This window comes from Cavia porcellus, unplaced genomic scaffold (genome assembly GCF_034190915.1).
Source record: "Cavia porcellus strain 051 isolate PalLab524CR breed Dunkin Hartley unplaced genomic scaffold, mCavPor4.1 scaffold_20, whole genome shotgun sequence".
Taxonomy (NCBI): domain Eukaryota; kingdom Metazoa; phylum Chordata; class Mammalia; order Rodentia; family Caviidae; genus Cavia; species Cavia porcellus.
In genome coordinates this window covers 46,559,684-46,575,914 of record NW_026947503.1, presented here as the reverse complement: position 1 = coordinate 46,575,914, position 16,231 = coordinate 46,559,684, and the positions used below count along the sequence as shown (strand labels likewise).

At 42.6% G+C, this 16,231-nt stretch overlaps 1 protein-coding gene across 1 annotated transcript in view; it reads left to right on the top strand.

Moving 5' to 3' along the window:
• Positions 1-7,956: 7,956 nt before the first annotated feature.
• Positions 7,957-16,231, top strand: part of Galnt1 (polypeptide N-acetylgalactosaminyltransferase 1) — a 111,734-nt gene continuing 103,459 nt past the window's right edge. The window contains exon 1 of the mRNA XM_063231767.1: positions 7,957-8,096. The gene's annotated coding sequence lies outside the window, so the exon portion shown is untranslated. The remainder of the gene's footprint in view (positions 8,097-16,231) is intronic.

Genomic DNA, 16,231 nt, shown 5'->3' with positions numbered 1-16,231 from the left:
CCCCTACTTCTTCCTCTTCTCTGTCTCTTTGTGTCTGTCTCTGTCTCTGTCACTCTCTCTTTCTCTCTCTCTTTCTGTCTGCCTCTTTCTGCAGTGCTAACAATTAAACCCAGGTGTGTGCATGCTAAGCACGTGCTCTACCACTGAGTACAATAATACCTCTTCTTTGTTTTCTTTTGTGATGGGATCATGCTATCTTGCTCAGGCTTGAACTTCCAGGCTCAAGTGATCCTCTTGCCTCAGTCTCCTAAGTAGCTGGAATTTCAGGCAACTCCACTACACCTGGTTATAGTACCAACTCTGAATGCAGTATCTATCAACTCTTCCATTTCTCTTCATTTGAGCTTCATGCCATTTCGCTTCCTTTTCCCCGCAGAATTTTAATATTTAACTTTCTACATGTCAACATTCTTATTAATGGTTTGATCTGAGTTTGATCTAAGAGTTTGACTAAAACGTGTTGAACCCCATTGGAATCAATGAAGTAAGAGAAAGCAAATTTCAATTTACTTTAAATAGATTCCATCAAAAATAGTCATTTAATGTGGTCTTAAGTATTTATGTCAAAAGGTTTTTCTTTCAAAACAAAGTTTTAAGATGAATTCAAGATTCTTTTGAATGAGGAAAAAAAACAAAAACAGCAGAATATCATCTAAAGTAGTGAATTTACAAATAATGCAGCAAACTGCCAGGCATACTAAATGCAACATGAAAGTATGTTCCCTGAAAAAATGTGAAAACCATAAGCCTCCATGAAAAATTATAACAAGGATTTTACTCCATTTACTTTTAGCTATTTCATAAATACCACAAAAGACATCAGACAGTTTGCAATGAAAATCTCAGAAAATTTCTTTTTCCGTAAAGTAAATGTGTAAGTCTTTCCCGTTGGCTCCTTCTGCTGCTCCCCCTCCACTCCGCTGAAAAGAGAGCCGTTCCAGAGTTTTGGTTAAGTGGTCAGTTTCTAAACTGACTGGACTTGAAGCAGATGGCTCCTGCCTCGGGTTTTCCCGTCACTGGGTCCATGACTTTTCCAACTCTGAAAACGAACCCATACTTTCTCTGTGGAACCAGTAAAGCTTTGGGAAGCACAATAAACCCAAATGTACACAGTTGAAGGGCATTGTGAGGCAGGCGGTTTTCTTGGTTATTAAAGTGTGTGAAAAACCAGGAATCCAGAGCAAGCCCGGTCCCTCTCCCTTCAGCAATGTTTTTGCATTGTTATCCCAACCATCTTTCCCACATTCCATTTGGCATGAGTGTATGAACAGTGACTGACTTGGCTTTGGTAACCTCTGTCTAGCCTGTGGAACTCCTCTATTTGATTTCCTTTTACCAGTATCAAACTGGGAAGTGCTCAATGGTAGAGTGTGCTTAGTATGCACAGCCCTGACTTTAATTCCTAACACACCCACCTCTCCCCACCCCACCCAGCATACAAATTTACTGCCTCACAAGCCTTGTTTCCTTGTCCTTGATGCTTTTTTTGTACCCTTTAGGTTTTCCTTCTAAAGAAACCCTTGCTTTCCTTTAGGTTTCCTTAAACCTTCCTTCCTTGTTTTCCTTAAAAATTTTACAAAACAATTTATACTGACTTTTGAAAATTTCAGTTTATGTTCATTTTTGCTTATAGTTTTTTTCACCTTTGCTCACCATTGTATCCAGACCTTCCGTCCTGACCTTTTCCTTACAAACCCTGATCCATCTGCTACACCTCAGGCTTCTCTTCACTGAGGATTTCAACTTTCCCATTCCTCTCTGACTTCACATTTCAACCGAACCTCTGACCTGTAATTCCTAGCATTTTTCCCACTACAATAAACATTTTATAACACATGGAGGTCCAAGATATAATAGATCAGCAGTAACTCATCCCCTTTCTCTCTGACTCAAGAAAGCCAAATGAAATGCAAGAAGCTGGGAGTGACATTTTTATAGGGATAAAAATGCACTCTGCATTAATTTAGGTTTTAAAAATTTATTCTCAGCTTCTGTTGTTGTAGAATAGTAAATGGAGCATAGGAACATCTCATAGAACATCTCAAAGCCCTGAGCACAGTATATTACACAGAAGATCCAGAGAGTAGAGAAAGCATCACAATTGACTAAGGATTTTAGGATTGGAGGAATGACAGAGCAGTGAGCTCCCTGGGTTTTCTTTTTGCCTTGAATCTACCAGACTGAGCGCTAGAGAACAGGTAACCTAGGAACACCACAGGGTCAGACTTCTTAAAAATACTAAGAAAGCAAGGGGCTTGATAGAAGACTTTCAGACAGTATCTCCTCTATTCCAGCCAAACATCACAGGAAAGATGTGACCTTACTCTTTATGTCAGTTAACAAAGGCTAAATAAAATCCTGGATCCCCACCTTCCTCCCTACCATCTTCATGAGGCTTCCTTCATGATCCTTCTCTCCTGCTGCAATAGCGTCAGGAAGACCAGGTGGAGAGCTAGGACTTTCATCCCTGCCAGCTGACAGAATGGATGGCATAAAACAAACAAACAAACAACATGACCTATCATGCTGAGTAAAAAAAAAGCCAGTCTTAAAAGGTCATAGATCATATCACATGACTCTATTTATGTAACATTCCTGAAATGACAAAATTAATGTGATTACTGGCTGCCAAAGGTTAAGGAGATAAGTACCAGCTGGGAAAGGATGAGTGGGACTACACAGAGGTAGCATGCAGGAGATATTTGTGATGATGCGTCAAATTTTATATCTTGATTTTGGTAGTAGTAGTTACAGGAATTCGCACATGTGATAAAATGGCACAGAGCTATACACACACTGTTACGGATTAAGAACTGGTGGTCAATTTAATGCCAGCTGGATTACATCAGCATGGCACTGAGTGAAGATGCTCCACCTGAGGAAAGTTACCAAGATAAATAGGTGGAAAAGAAGGGAGGTGTTGAGAGCTGAGGCGTTAAGGAGGCATTGTGAGTTCTCCTATGAGTTGCTGTTTGAGCTGTTGGTTCTCCTGGAGAAGCTTTGGTCCTCATATCAAGCGTTGCTTCCTGGCTCTTGAGGGGAACACATGTGCTGCTTGGTCTCCAGGATGAACTCGTCACGCTGCTTCCTGACACGAACCTGACTATGCTTGTCGTCGGAGGAGCTCAGGGCTTCTGTGTTGCTGAGGACAGCTGTGGTGCCTTTCAGGCTAGCCCTGCTCTTTGTTGTGAGTGTGACTTCTCGGCTCCAGTGTAGAACCCTCATCCCACTAGCACAGCTCCTTTATCCTGCTGGCATAGACTTTCTGGCTTCCACCGCTGACCCTTGGGTCTTCCCGGCACGAATCTGTAAGAGACTGGCGTGAGTCCTTCTTGTGGGCTCTGGGCCTCCAGTTGGACTCATGGAAGGCATTGTACTGAGCTCTGGGTTTTCATCTGGATTCATGTGGGACATGTGCTGTGGGGTTTAAGCCCTTGACTAAATAATCTGTGTCTTTGGTGTTGTGGATAGATTTCCTGCATTTTCCTGTGTTAACTCCCAGTGATCATTATAAAAATATTATAAACTCCATGTCCTGAACCTAATTGTTCTCTGCATCCCCTGACTACAACACACACTGCACCAATATCTGCTTACTGGTTCTAACATTGCATTATAGTTATATAAGACATAGTCATTGGAGGAAACTGAGGAGAAAATACAAAGAACCTCTCTTTGCACTTTTTAAAACTTCCTATGAATGTATAATTATCTCAAAGCAAAAAGTTTAAAAAAATTGCCACTAATATTGATACCACTGATAGTCATTAGTGTTGTAATTCAAGTATTTCTGTGTTTTCTGGGCTACATACTGGGACTGACTTCTCCTGCCTCCTTACAAGTTAGATATGGCTCCATAATTTGATTTGGCATTAAAATGCAAGCATGGAGACACAGTGGTACCTCGGTTCATTAACTTAATTCTTTCCATGATTCTGGTCACAGAACTCATTCCAAGATTCTGGTTGCAACCAAATTTTGAGGAAGCCTAGCTGCCCTGTACAAGCTACTTCACTCTCTCCTCCTGTCTCTGTCATTAAGGAATGACATGAGGGTTACCTGTCCTGCCTCCCACAAATGCATGAAATGTTCTGCTTTGATCACCAGATCCAAGGCTGCCAGGCTCTTGACTGATTATCATCCTGCCTTTTTCTGCCCAGGACGGCACCTTCCTCACTGCTGACCTCCCCACGATCACCACCCAAAGGATGAGCAGGCTCCTGTCTTCACTCGGTTTCACCCTCTTGTTCCTGCATCTCAGAGCTGTGCAGCATCATTCAGAGTGATGGTGTGCTATGGGCAGGGGAGGTATGACAGGATAAGGTACACCCGTATTCCTCAAGTTGCAGCCACCAGGTAGACACGTCAGATCTTTCTTTGGCAAAGGCAAAAAAGTAAAAAAAAATCACTGAATGTTATACTTCATGCCATGTGACTCCTGCATGGGTTTGTCTTTGGTTGTTCCTTTTTCATCCATCACCCTCTTCCTTCTTCCCATCCTATGGGTGCTTCACCCACAGCTCTTGCAACCAGCTTTTATTTTTTTCTTCTCCTTTGTCCTCCTACCACAAGGATCAATTGCTCTTGGGCCTCTTACTCTATCTCAGGGAATCATCACATCTCCCCATGACGAAGACTCTTTCCTCACCGCCACTTCCTTGATTTCGTGCTGGTTAGGTACCATACACTAGGCCTTATTTACAAGTTGAAGACTCAGACAACAACCAATTTCAAGAGGGCCTTATAGAAGAAATGTACTGAGTTACTGATTCAAAGGGAGGAGCAGCTGCCTCTGGTATGCTTCACAGGGTGAGGGGAAGTGACAATGCAGGGCAGATGGATTAATTCACTGGGATACTTCAACTTCAGTGTGTTTTTTACCAAGAAATTTCTTCAATGGCAAGATAATAGAAATCATGAGAAATTCTTTAAAAATGCATTAAATCATGAAAGTTATCTGAATTATACTACTATCAAGCTCAAAGGTAGTGCTCCCTCTGATACACATATCTGCGTAACTTAAGAAAACCAGTGTGTTCTTGGTCATACAACAAAAGGGACATGAGAAAAACAGTGGGAAAGACTATGTCAGTGTCTTTACTTTGGATTCCTGGTCTGTGCCCTTTGTTGGCAAATCTCAACTCTGTTCATCCAGTTCCTTCCTCCTCTCAAACATGCTTACCTTTTTCTACCCCATTTCCTGTTCTTTTAGTGGGTAGAGGAAGGAAACGTTACTTGAATGGAGTGTGTAGATTGGTGCTGAAAGGTAAATGTACTAGGTTATACACCAGGTGTGAAAAGTGATTTTATTACATTGTACAATACAAGCAGCATAGAATTTTTCTTTTTGTTTTGAAGGTTTTGCCCTTTATTATTTTTTTAATGGCAATGGACTGAACAACAAGATTTTTAGAAAAGTACTCTTATCTTGTGCTACTTAACATTACACTGACATATTTTTTAAAAATTGTTTTATTAAAGGTAATTTTACATACCATAAAACTTGTTTCAAGCACTAATTCAGTTATTTTTTGCAAATCTGCAGGTATGCAACCATTACTACAACCTAATTTTAGAGTATTTTTATAATGCAAAAATACTTCTTGTGTCCTTTGCAGCCATGCTCCTTTCCTACCCCTAGCCAGGGGCAACCACCTTACACTATATGCATAGATTTGCCATCTCTAGACACTTTGTATCTTCGCATCTGGCTTCTTCCACTCAGCTTATTACTGTTTTTGAAGTTTCTTTTTCTTTGTTTCTTTCTTTTTTTTTTTTTTTTTTTTTTTGATATTAGGGATCGAACTTGCAACCTCCTGCTTGCCAGGCAGGAACTTAGGTCGCTGAGCCAGATCTGTTGCCCCCCCCCGCTTTTTTTTGGTACCAGGGATCGAAGTCACCCGACTGCTTTGCAAGCACGCACTTATGCCACTGAGCTAAATCCCCAGCCCTTTTTCGGAACCGGGAATTGAACTCATGACCTCGTGGTTGCCAGGCAGGCACTTATGCCACTGAGCTAAATCCCCAGCCCTCCAGCCCTGTTTTTGAAGTTTTTTTATGTTCTGTGTTCTCTAAGTACTTTGTTTTACTGTATGCACACATCATATTGTTTATTTACTCAGCATTTCTTGGTCATTTGGATTGACTATTTTTTGGTCATTTTTGACTATTACAAATAATGCTGTTATGAACATGTATAAATCGTATGAACTAAACATGTTTAGTTCTCTTGGCTACATACCTAGGAGTAAACATGTTAGGTCAAATGGAACTTTCATGAATAACGTTTTAAGAACCTGACAAACCGTTTTCCAAAGTAGCTGCACTATTTCATTTCCATAAGCCATGTATGAGGGTACTAATTTCTCCACCTCCTCACCAACACGACTTTTTTTAATTGCAGCTATTGTAGTGGGTGTGAAGAACTTTCCCACGGGGGCTTTAATTTGCATTTCCTTAAGTGACTAATGATGCTGAACATTAATTGTTGATTATTTACATATCTTCTTGCGTAAACCGTCTTTTTTGTTCTCTTTTTAATTGGATTATTAGGTCTTTTTATTGAGTTGTAAGAATACTTTATATACTCTGGATAGGGATCACTTTGTTACGTGATTTTGTAAATCTCTCTAGTTAGAGTTGAATCTTTTTTTCTCTAGGGTTTTTGTTTCTTTTTTTGGTATACAGTATTTTTAAGACATCTTTATTCCAAAACGAACTTTCCTTGTAAACATTAAGAGGCTAACAATCTTATTATATAAATACTGTACTTTTAAAACAAAGCCTTTTATTTTCAAATACACTGTTTGGAAGGTGTACAGGATCAATAAACAGGACAGTATAATTCCAGAGATAATCGTCAGTAAAATTTTTCACTTGCAACTTTTGGTTACGGGAACACCAACTATACAATTTTATCTCCCATTTATTTATCTGTGGTGCTGGGGATGGAACCCAGGGCCTTGTGCACGGTGGGAAAACGCTGCATCACTGAGCTACACTCTTGGCCTATACGCACAGTGTACATTTAGAGATTTACACAGGACCACTGAAATACAAATAGAACGGCCTCTTACCATCCTAACTCTTGGTTGGCAAGCAACCTCCGGGCGACTTAGTTTAGTAAAGACACGGCTGGTTAGCCTAGGGGGGAAGACACTGACCGAGGCCCGATTTCCACCCTTCGAGGCGCGGGGCGCGGGCACTGGACGCGCGCTGCCCGGCAGGGTGGCGACGCCGCCGCGGGCTCCTGACACTCGTTTCACTTCTCCGGTCCCTGAGGTGCGGCTGCGCTTTCCGGCCCAGCCCGGCTCCCGCAACCCGCAGGGCCCGAGGAGGAAGCGCTGCCGGCGCCGTCCGGGTCCACAGGTGGCTCTGCCCGAGCGAGGGGCGGCCTGGAGCGCGGGCCCGGCAGACCCGGGGCCTCCGCGGCGCGGTGAGGGCAGCTCCATTTTCTCTCGCCCCGCGCCGGGCTCGACGTGAAGCGGCCCGAGTGCTGCTTCGCCCCCTGGCAGCCTCTTTGTCCGTACACGGTCTGGGGAAGGGACTCGCTCGGCCCAGGCCGCACGGAGCCGCAGGCGGCCGGGAAGGCGCCGGAACCGCCCGCCCGAGGCCCGCAGGCGGCGCTCGGTGGGCTCGCCGCAGGGGAGGGGCCGAGGCAGGGCGAGCGCGCCCCCGCCCCCGCCCCCGCGCAGCCGCACGCGCCCCGCGCCGCCGAGCACGCCGCGCCGTGAGGACCCGCCGAGCGACGGCCTGCGGGCGGCCCGGCCCGGCCCGGCCCCGGCCCCGGCCCCGGCCCCGGCCCGCCGCGCTGAGGCCCCGAGCGCGTGGCAGCGGCGCGGCATGCGGGACGGCCCGGACTAGCGCGCCCAGCCGGGAGGCCCGGCGCAGAGGCGGGGGCGGGCGCGACGGAGGCGGGGCCCGCGCCGGGCCCGCCCGCCCGCCGGGGGAGCCGCCGGCAGTGGCCGAGGAGGCGGCGCGGCGGACGGCGGCCCGAGAGTAGCGCCCGCGCTGCGGCCCGCGGGACCGCGCCGCGACCGCCCGGGCCGGCCCGGAGGAGCGCCCGCCGCCGCCGCCGCCGCCGCGCGCGCAGCGAGGTGAGTGTCCGCCCGCGCCGCTGTCCGGGGCCGCGGCCGCTGGCGCTGGCGCGGGGCCGGCGCGGGAGGCGAGGCCCGGCTGCGGCCGCGTCCCGCGTCCCTTTGTGGCCGCGCTGCCGCGGGCCGGGGCGCGGGTCTGGGTCAGGGACTCCGGGGCCGAGGGACGCGCGGCATCTCCTGTTGGCAGCTGCGGCAAGCAGCGAGTTTCCGTCCTAGTTTGACATTGAGTTAGAACCGTTTTTCTTTCAGAAGACGGAAGTTTGTTTTATGGACAAAAATATAGCTAAATATGGCTTCTGGGTCCGGCCGTCCGGTACTTGGAGCTGCGGTACCAGGCTGACCCTCGCGGGCGGGCGGGCGCGACGGGGGAGGGGTGGACGCGCAGGCTGCTGGGGGCGGGGGCTCCTCGGCCCGCCGCCCGCAGCGAGGACCCGGCCCTGAATCCGCAGAGGTCTGTGCAAGGAAAGTAGCGGGCTCTGGGTAATGGGGCAGCCCTTCCTGTAAGAATGAATGAATGAGATGTCATTCACTCGCTCATAATCGATACAGTGCCCATTTAAAGATTTCCTGAGAATTGGAATGGTTTGCATTGTCATTGCCACTTTTACCTGGTCAACTTGGCTTGCCGACCCTCTCCTTCCCACCCCCAAAGTTGTGACCTTGACCTCGTTCTCAAAGCCACTGAGCTAACCAACTATTAGTCCAGTGGTTTTTACGCCATAGACCTAGACTGTGTCTACGTCCAGTGATAGCTACTGACCACATGTGGTTATTTAAATTAAAGTTAAATTTAAAACTATTAAATCACTAGCTACATTTCAAGTGTTCAGTAGCCAAGTGTGCCAGGTGGCTACAGTAGCGCAGCACTGGTCCATATCTTGTATCCCTTTGTTTATTTGTCACGCATTAATCAGATGCTGTCTGTCTAGGTTTTAAGTTTTGGGAGTGCTTTGGTAATTAAGAGAGTACAGTGACCTTGCCTTTGTGGCGCTTGTATTTTACGGTGATAGTTTGGGGTGTTTCTTTGTACTTCAGAGCTTTACTTTTTCTGGTATGGTTCTTGGACAAGCTTCACTCCTTGTCACCTGGGAGTCTGGAAGAGATGCAGAATCTCGGGCTGCAACGTACAAGACTGAATTAGGAGCTTCTTTCACTGGATTCTAGGTTGAGTGTACTTTGAAATCTGAGAAGCCTTTGTTCACAGTGCCAGTGATAACTGGTTTTAATGGGTGTTCTGATAGTTCGTTTGGTACTGTTTTTTTTTTTAAAGAGCAGACTGTAAAATGTAGAGCTCTCCTTATTTTTGCAAATACTTGTTAGGTGTCCAGCTTCCTCAACAGAGAGTTTACGCTTTATGAGAATTGGCATTGTGGCTTTCTGTTCTAGCTCATGTGTCCCTAGTGCCTGGTAAGCAGTAGGCACTCAATAAATGCTGAGAATATGAATGAGTGACTGGGATAATTAAAACTGGGTTCTTAATCCCAGTTACATGGCATCAGGTGAGATGATGGGCCGAGTGTCACGGTGAAGATGATCTGTTTGGAGCTTTTCGGCTGGAAACCCTAGCCACCGGATAGGCATTTTGCTCCCGGAATCCCCCCCCCCCCCCATCGCTCTCTTGCTGTCTCTGTCTCTTTACCTACTTAAAAGAAGAATAAGAAATGTGAATCTTAATCATATGTTAGTGCTTCATACAAGTTTTTTTAAAACTAAAATTCCAGACTTTATTTAGATTTCTCCAGTTTTTCTTTTTCTTTTCTTTTTTTTTTTTTTTTTTTTTGTCTTTTTCCTTTTTATCAGTACCGGGGATTGAACTCACGACTGTCTGCTTGCAAGGCCGGCGCTTATGCTGCTGAGCTAAATCCCCAGCCCTTCTCCAGTTTTTCTATTAATAGTCTTTTATTCCAGGATCCATTCGAAGGTACCACAAGGTATTTAGGCATCGTGTGTCTTTAGGCTTTGGTCTGTGACATTTTTTTCAGTCTTGTTTTTCATAATTTTGTTGGTCTGGAGTACTGTCCTGGTTTTTTTTTTTTTTTTTTTTTTTTTTTTCTTCTTCTTCTTTTATTGAGAGGGTTGCACTGCATAGCCTGCGCTGGTCTCTACTCCCGGCCCCAAGTGATCATTCTGCCAAAAGACTCTGTCCTCTCCCCCAAGTGCTGGGACGGACTTCAGGATTGTACTGTGAAGCCTAGCCATGTTCAGCAAGTTCAGGGAAAAGGCTCTCTCATACTCAGGAAAGTAAGGCCACAAAGGAGTAACTGCATTTCTGCTTTTGTTTATGTGACCCATACATCAGTTATTCTTGGGTAACAACATATAACATTAGCACTTTGTTTTTAGTAACAGATTTCTTGGATACTGTTTCTAATTGGTTGAGATTCAGAAGTGTTACAACATTGCAGTTGTGTACCACTGTTTTAAAATAAACTGGAGTTTTATTTTTGTAATGAGTTAAGATATGGGCTGATGTAGGAAAGAGGAGAGACCAGATGAAAGAGACAGTAGGTCAAAAAGGGACCAAGACAAAGGATGTGAAAGAGAATAGAGGAAGGAGTGAGCATAGAATAGAACTAGATGTGGATCTTACTGTTTGTTAAGTCAGTTCATACTTAATGAGTGATTATGCCAATGTATGGTTTTGAGATGATTCAGAGAGCAACCTAGATGCCTAATGTGTGTAATTCACACAAAGATTTGTTCCACTACTAGACTCTAATGTTTGCTGACTTGACAGGAAGCAGAATTCAAGTGGTAATGGTAGAGATGTGGAGAGGGCTGTAAATATAGATGAAACTTCCCTCACTAGCCTTTTGTTGTGGGGCCCTGGTTCCTAACAGGCCACATATGGGGCTTTGGGGACTCCCCCCACCCTTTACAAAAAAATGATGTTGGAGAGACTGGATAGTGGAAAGTAGTGGTGGGGATGTGGAATAGGTTTGGAAAAGAGCTGCTTTTTAAAAATGTTTTGTGAACTTGAGTTACATGTATAATCTGGTATAACTTAAGATACGAATCAACAAAGTGAGTTCAAGGCCAGCCTGAACTGTGTAGCAAGACCCAGTCTCAAAAAGACAGGAAAAAAAAAAAAAAATAAAGCATTTACATCATGCCCCTGTCCCCAATTCTGTTGCTTCCTTTTGGCAGGTAGCCAAACCTCACAAGTTTCAATCATAACCCCTGGTCTGCTTTTTGTCTAGAATTTTACATAGTTACATGATGTTTTTTAAAAGCTCAGCTGAATGTTTCTGAGATTTAGTCTTTTAGTAGCCCATTCGTTTTACTGGCTAAGTAGTATTCCTCTTTAACTTGTCCATCAGTTTTTTTAGTGAGCTGGTGCTTTTGATTGGCTGGATTGGTGAGGAAGCTTTTAAGGCATTTGAACTTATGTACTCTGGGTTTAGGGACTTCTTTAGTCACCCTGTATTTCTGTTATTGCACAACATATGCACAGACTCACACACTCACACATTCTTCTTTTCCAGAGGCACTGTGCTTATTTCTAGTGCAATGCCTTTATTTCTTCTCTTCCTAGGATCACCCTCCTTCCCACTTATGAAAGATCTACACAGTTGATGCTAGGACTGTTTACTACTATTTAGCTCCCTATTTCCTGGTCTTTGCGAGTTTTTTTTTTTTTTTTTTTTTTTTTTAATATTGATACCAGGGATCGAACTCACGACCACCTGCTTGCAAGGCAGGTGCTTATGCTGCTGAGCTAAATCTCCACCCCGGTCTTTGAGAGTTTTGATGAGTGGATGCTGAATTGTGTCTGCTGTTTTTGTGGATCAAACTGGTATGTTGTGGCTCCTCCTCTCCTCTTTTCTTCTTTCCTTTTTTCTTTTTGGTACTGAGGATCAAATTCACATCCTTGTACTCCTTTATACCTACATGCTAATCTCACTCTCTACCCCTGAGTACACCCCAAGCCCCACAGTTTTTCTTCTTGACATGGTAAAATATATTGATTTTTGAATAGTAAGTGATTTTTTGTATATATTCCTGAATTCTGTTTACTACTATTTTATTAAAAAGTTTTGCGTTTATATTCATGAGGGCATTTAACACTATAAATTTCCCTCTCAGCACTGCTTTAGCTATATCCCAAAAATGTAATATTTTGTATTTTTATTTTCATTCAATTTAGTGTATATTTTATTTCCCTTGAGACTTCCTATTTTACTTAAGGATTATTTTGAAATGTATTGTGTTAGAAGTATTTGGATATTTTCCTTTCATCTTTCAGTTTCTGGTTTCTAGTTTGATTCTATTATGGTTGGAGGACATACTCTGAATGATCTCAGCTATTTTAAATTTGTTGAAGCTGGGCATGGTGATGCACACTTGTCTTCCCAGCACTTAGCAGGCTGAGGCAGGAGGATTATTGCAAGTTCGAGACCAACTTGGGCTACAAAGTGAACTGAAGGCCCGTCTGAACTGCACAGCAATACCCTATCTTAAAATGACAATAAAAACAAACATAAATTTAAATGAATGTAAGTAAATTTGTTGAGATTTGGTTTTTGGCACAGAATACAATCGGTTTTGGTATGTGTGCTTTGGGCATTTAATGTTGGTAATTAAACACTTCTTGGAGGAGAAAAGGAGTAAAACTGCAGGTTGGCATCCTGGAAGTTACCTCCAAGGAAAGAGCTGGTGCAGTCAGTTTGTGAGTGTTAAGTCAAGAGGAAGAGTTTATAGAGAAAGGAATTAAGAACTATAGAAAGGGATATAATTAAATTTGTAAGTAGATGATATTATCCTTGAAAAGAACGAAGGGCTCTGAAAGAGAAGTAGAAAAGGAATGTGAAGTAACATCGAGGTGGAAGGAACTTGATCCCTGGGGTAGGGTTTCTCTGTTGGTTGAGAATGCCATTGAATTTTTTCATTCCCCCGCCCCTCAGTGTTGGGATTGAATTCAGGGCAGTTGTACGCCATCATGCTTGACCTTACTTCCTTTTAGATTCCTTTACTTTCCTTTTGTGATTGTTATTTCTGTTACATTAATTAGAATCGTATCAGGCTGTGTTACGATTTTAACTTCCACAGTGAAACATAAATTAGAAAACTCAAAAGGAGAAGAAAGCCTACTGTATTTACTCTAAGCCTATTATATTTACTCATAGTTGTACTTACTGTGGTGTTTTATTTGTACTGGGAATCAACCTCGGGACCTTGCACTTGCCAGGCAGGTGCTTGTGCTGCTGAGTTATGTCACTGACCCACTGTGTTCTTTCTTGATTTTTCAAGATTTCTTCCTTTATAATTTCCTGTTTTGACAACTTTCTTTAGCCATTATTTTAAGGTAGGTGTCCTGTGCAGTATTCTTTTAGTTTCCTTTGTACGAGAATGTCTTGATTTCCCCTTCAGTTTTCTTTGAGTCTAGGGTTCTATGCTGATAGTTCTTTGTCTCTCAGCCCTTGAAAATTATTGTACAACTTTTTTCTGCCCTCCATGCATTTAGATGCAATCTCTGTTATACAAATTATTTTTTCTCTATAGTTAAGATATCATTTTTCTGAGAGTTTTTATTCTCTTTTATCTTTTTAAAAATTTGTTTTCTGAAGTTTATTTTACCTCAGTATCAACTGCTTGGGGTTTATCCTGTTTGGGATTAATTTAGCTTCCTGAATTTGAGGGTTTATGACTTAGAGAATTTGGCAAGTTTTCACCATTATTTCCTTCTGTTTTTCAGCTGTCTGTTTTTCTTGTCTCTTTTCATGACTTTTGATGACTCGAACATTAGATCATTTATAGTTTCTCAGGTTCTGAAGTTTTGTCCAGTTCTTTTTAGTTTTTCTGTTGTTCAGATTAAGTACCCTATACTGTTCTATGTTCTGTTGCATGTTCTCTGACCCTTCCAGTATGCTGTTGTGTCTACCCACTAAACTTTACTGTATTTTGGTATATACAGTTGCATTTGGTTCTTCTTTGTATCTTCTACTTACTTGCCTAGGTTTTAAATTTATTTTTGAATATGCTTGTAAGTGTTGATTTTCTATCATGGAGCTTTAGAATTGTCAGATAATTCTAAAATTGCTGCCATCTGAGAGTTAACATCTACTAATGTCTTTTTAATTCAGTCTGAGCTCATCCTGGCTCTTGTTATGATAAATAATTTTTAAAAATCAAAACTTAGACATTTTGATATTATGCTGTGAGATTCTGAATGTTACTTAAGCCTCTTGTTTTGCAGCCCCCTTCCTTCCCCAACTCCAGCAGAACAGGGAGGTGGGACAGAACAGTGGGTGCTGCCTTATCGCTAGGAGGAATCAGAAGCACAGATTCCCCATTTGGGCTCCATTGACCCAGGAGATAGAGACCCAGGATATCCAGGGAGAGGTGTGGAAGCATACCTTGTTACTAGCTGATGGATAATAGCTTGGGCACCCTGCTTGGCCTACTGGAGCACTACTTTGGTGTGGAGAGGCTTGGCATCATGTTACAGATGGTGAGTATGTGATGCCTAGGCTGCCCACTTGACCTTTGTTGGTGGAAATTGGGATAGGACTGTAGTTTTTTCCTGTGGTGGTGTTTGGAGATAGAGTGGTTTCTTCTTTAAAAATGTTATTTTGCTAGCATGTTTCTTTGCCGGTCCTTTGACTAAAGAAAACAAGATCTTAAGGACCTTTTTGTTTGTGCCCAGTAGAGTTTACAGGTTGTTGGCTTCTCCAGATCTGGAATATGTGAGGCAAAAATAAATCCTGCGGAGTTCACCATTATGCTATTCTTTGGGTGGCCCTAGTGCTTGTGACCAGTCTTTATTCTTACAGTTTTCCCCTCAGTCTTACTTTTGTTTTATATGTAATGTCCAGGTTTTTTGTTGTATTTATTGGAAGTAATGAGAAAAAAATACATCCACTTCATTGTCTCAGAAATAAATACTCTTGGAGGGATAATTCTAACATTTCCATCTTTCATAGACTGATTTTTCCTAATATAGATAAAATATTTAAAAGCTATAACATCCATTTTTTTTTTGTCTTTTTCCTTTTTATCGGTACTGGGGATCGAACTCACGACTGCCTGCTTGCAAGGCAGGTGCTTATGCCGCTGAGCTAAATCCCCAGCCCCAACATCCATTTTTAAAAATTATTAGATTCAGTAGATATAAAATTTCTCTGTCAGATTGCTATTAAAGTTTCTAAATGTTTACTCCAAATTTCTCTATTTCACTTATCATGGAGTAGGAACTAGTTTTTTGTCTAGGACTACACTTTGACTAACACAGCCTAAAGGGAGGTTCTTTTTTGAAATTATAAATCCACAATTAGCCATCTAATTTAACATTTCTGCTGCTTTTCTTGTATCTTTATAGGGATATCTTCTGTGTGAAACCATTATTCTTTAAAAAAAAAGGAAGCTGTTTTGGTTTGTTCTTAATGCAGATGTAGGCACAATAATGAATATTCACTACGTTTTTGATTTTACGTGATCTGTTTCTTCTTTAATTTTTAGAATTCTTGTAAGTTCTTATAAAATAATTCTTGCAAGAACCTCACTACTTAGGGAGATTAAGGCAGGAGTAGTGCAAGGTCAAATCTTGCCTGGGCAGCTTAGTGAGACACCACCCCTTAGATTCCTTACCTGGTACCACCACCACCACCACACACAAAAAAAGGCCTTTCAAGGTATTGTGATTCATCTAATAGTAGAGAACACACGATTATTTTGGTTCTGTAGTGATATCTAGGCATAGCCTTCTGAGATGTTTTCTTTTGCTTGACAGTATTGGCTACAGTATAAACAAAACATTTGTAGTAAGTCATTAAGTGACTTGAAGACTGTTCATTAGATTTATTTACTTATTTTTGTTTGTCTGTTAAATTTTGAGACAGGATCTCACTATTAGCCCAGGCCATTCTCGAACTCGCAAGATCCTACTGTCTCAGCCTCCTGAGTGCTGGGATTATAGGAGTGCACTACTATGCCCTTGCTCATTAGATTTAGTTGTTTTACTTCTTGCTATATTTTTGTGACTTCAGAAATCATAACTATTTTTCCGTTTGAATAGTGAAGTAGTTTGCACGGATTTTAGAGTCCCATACTAAATTGTTAGATTATTCTTTGGAAATTACAGATTATGTTTGTAATTTATTGTTTGCTTCAGATTGACCCCTGTGGGAAAATTTCTG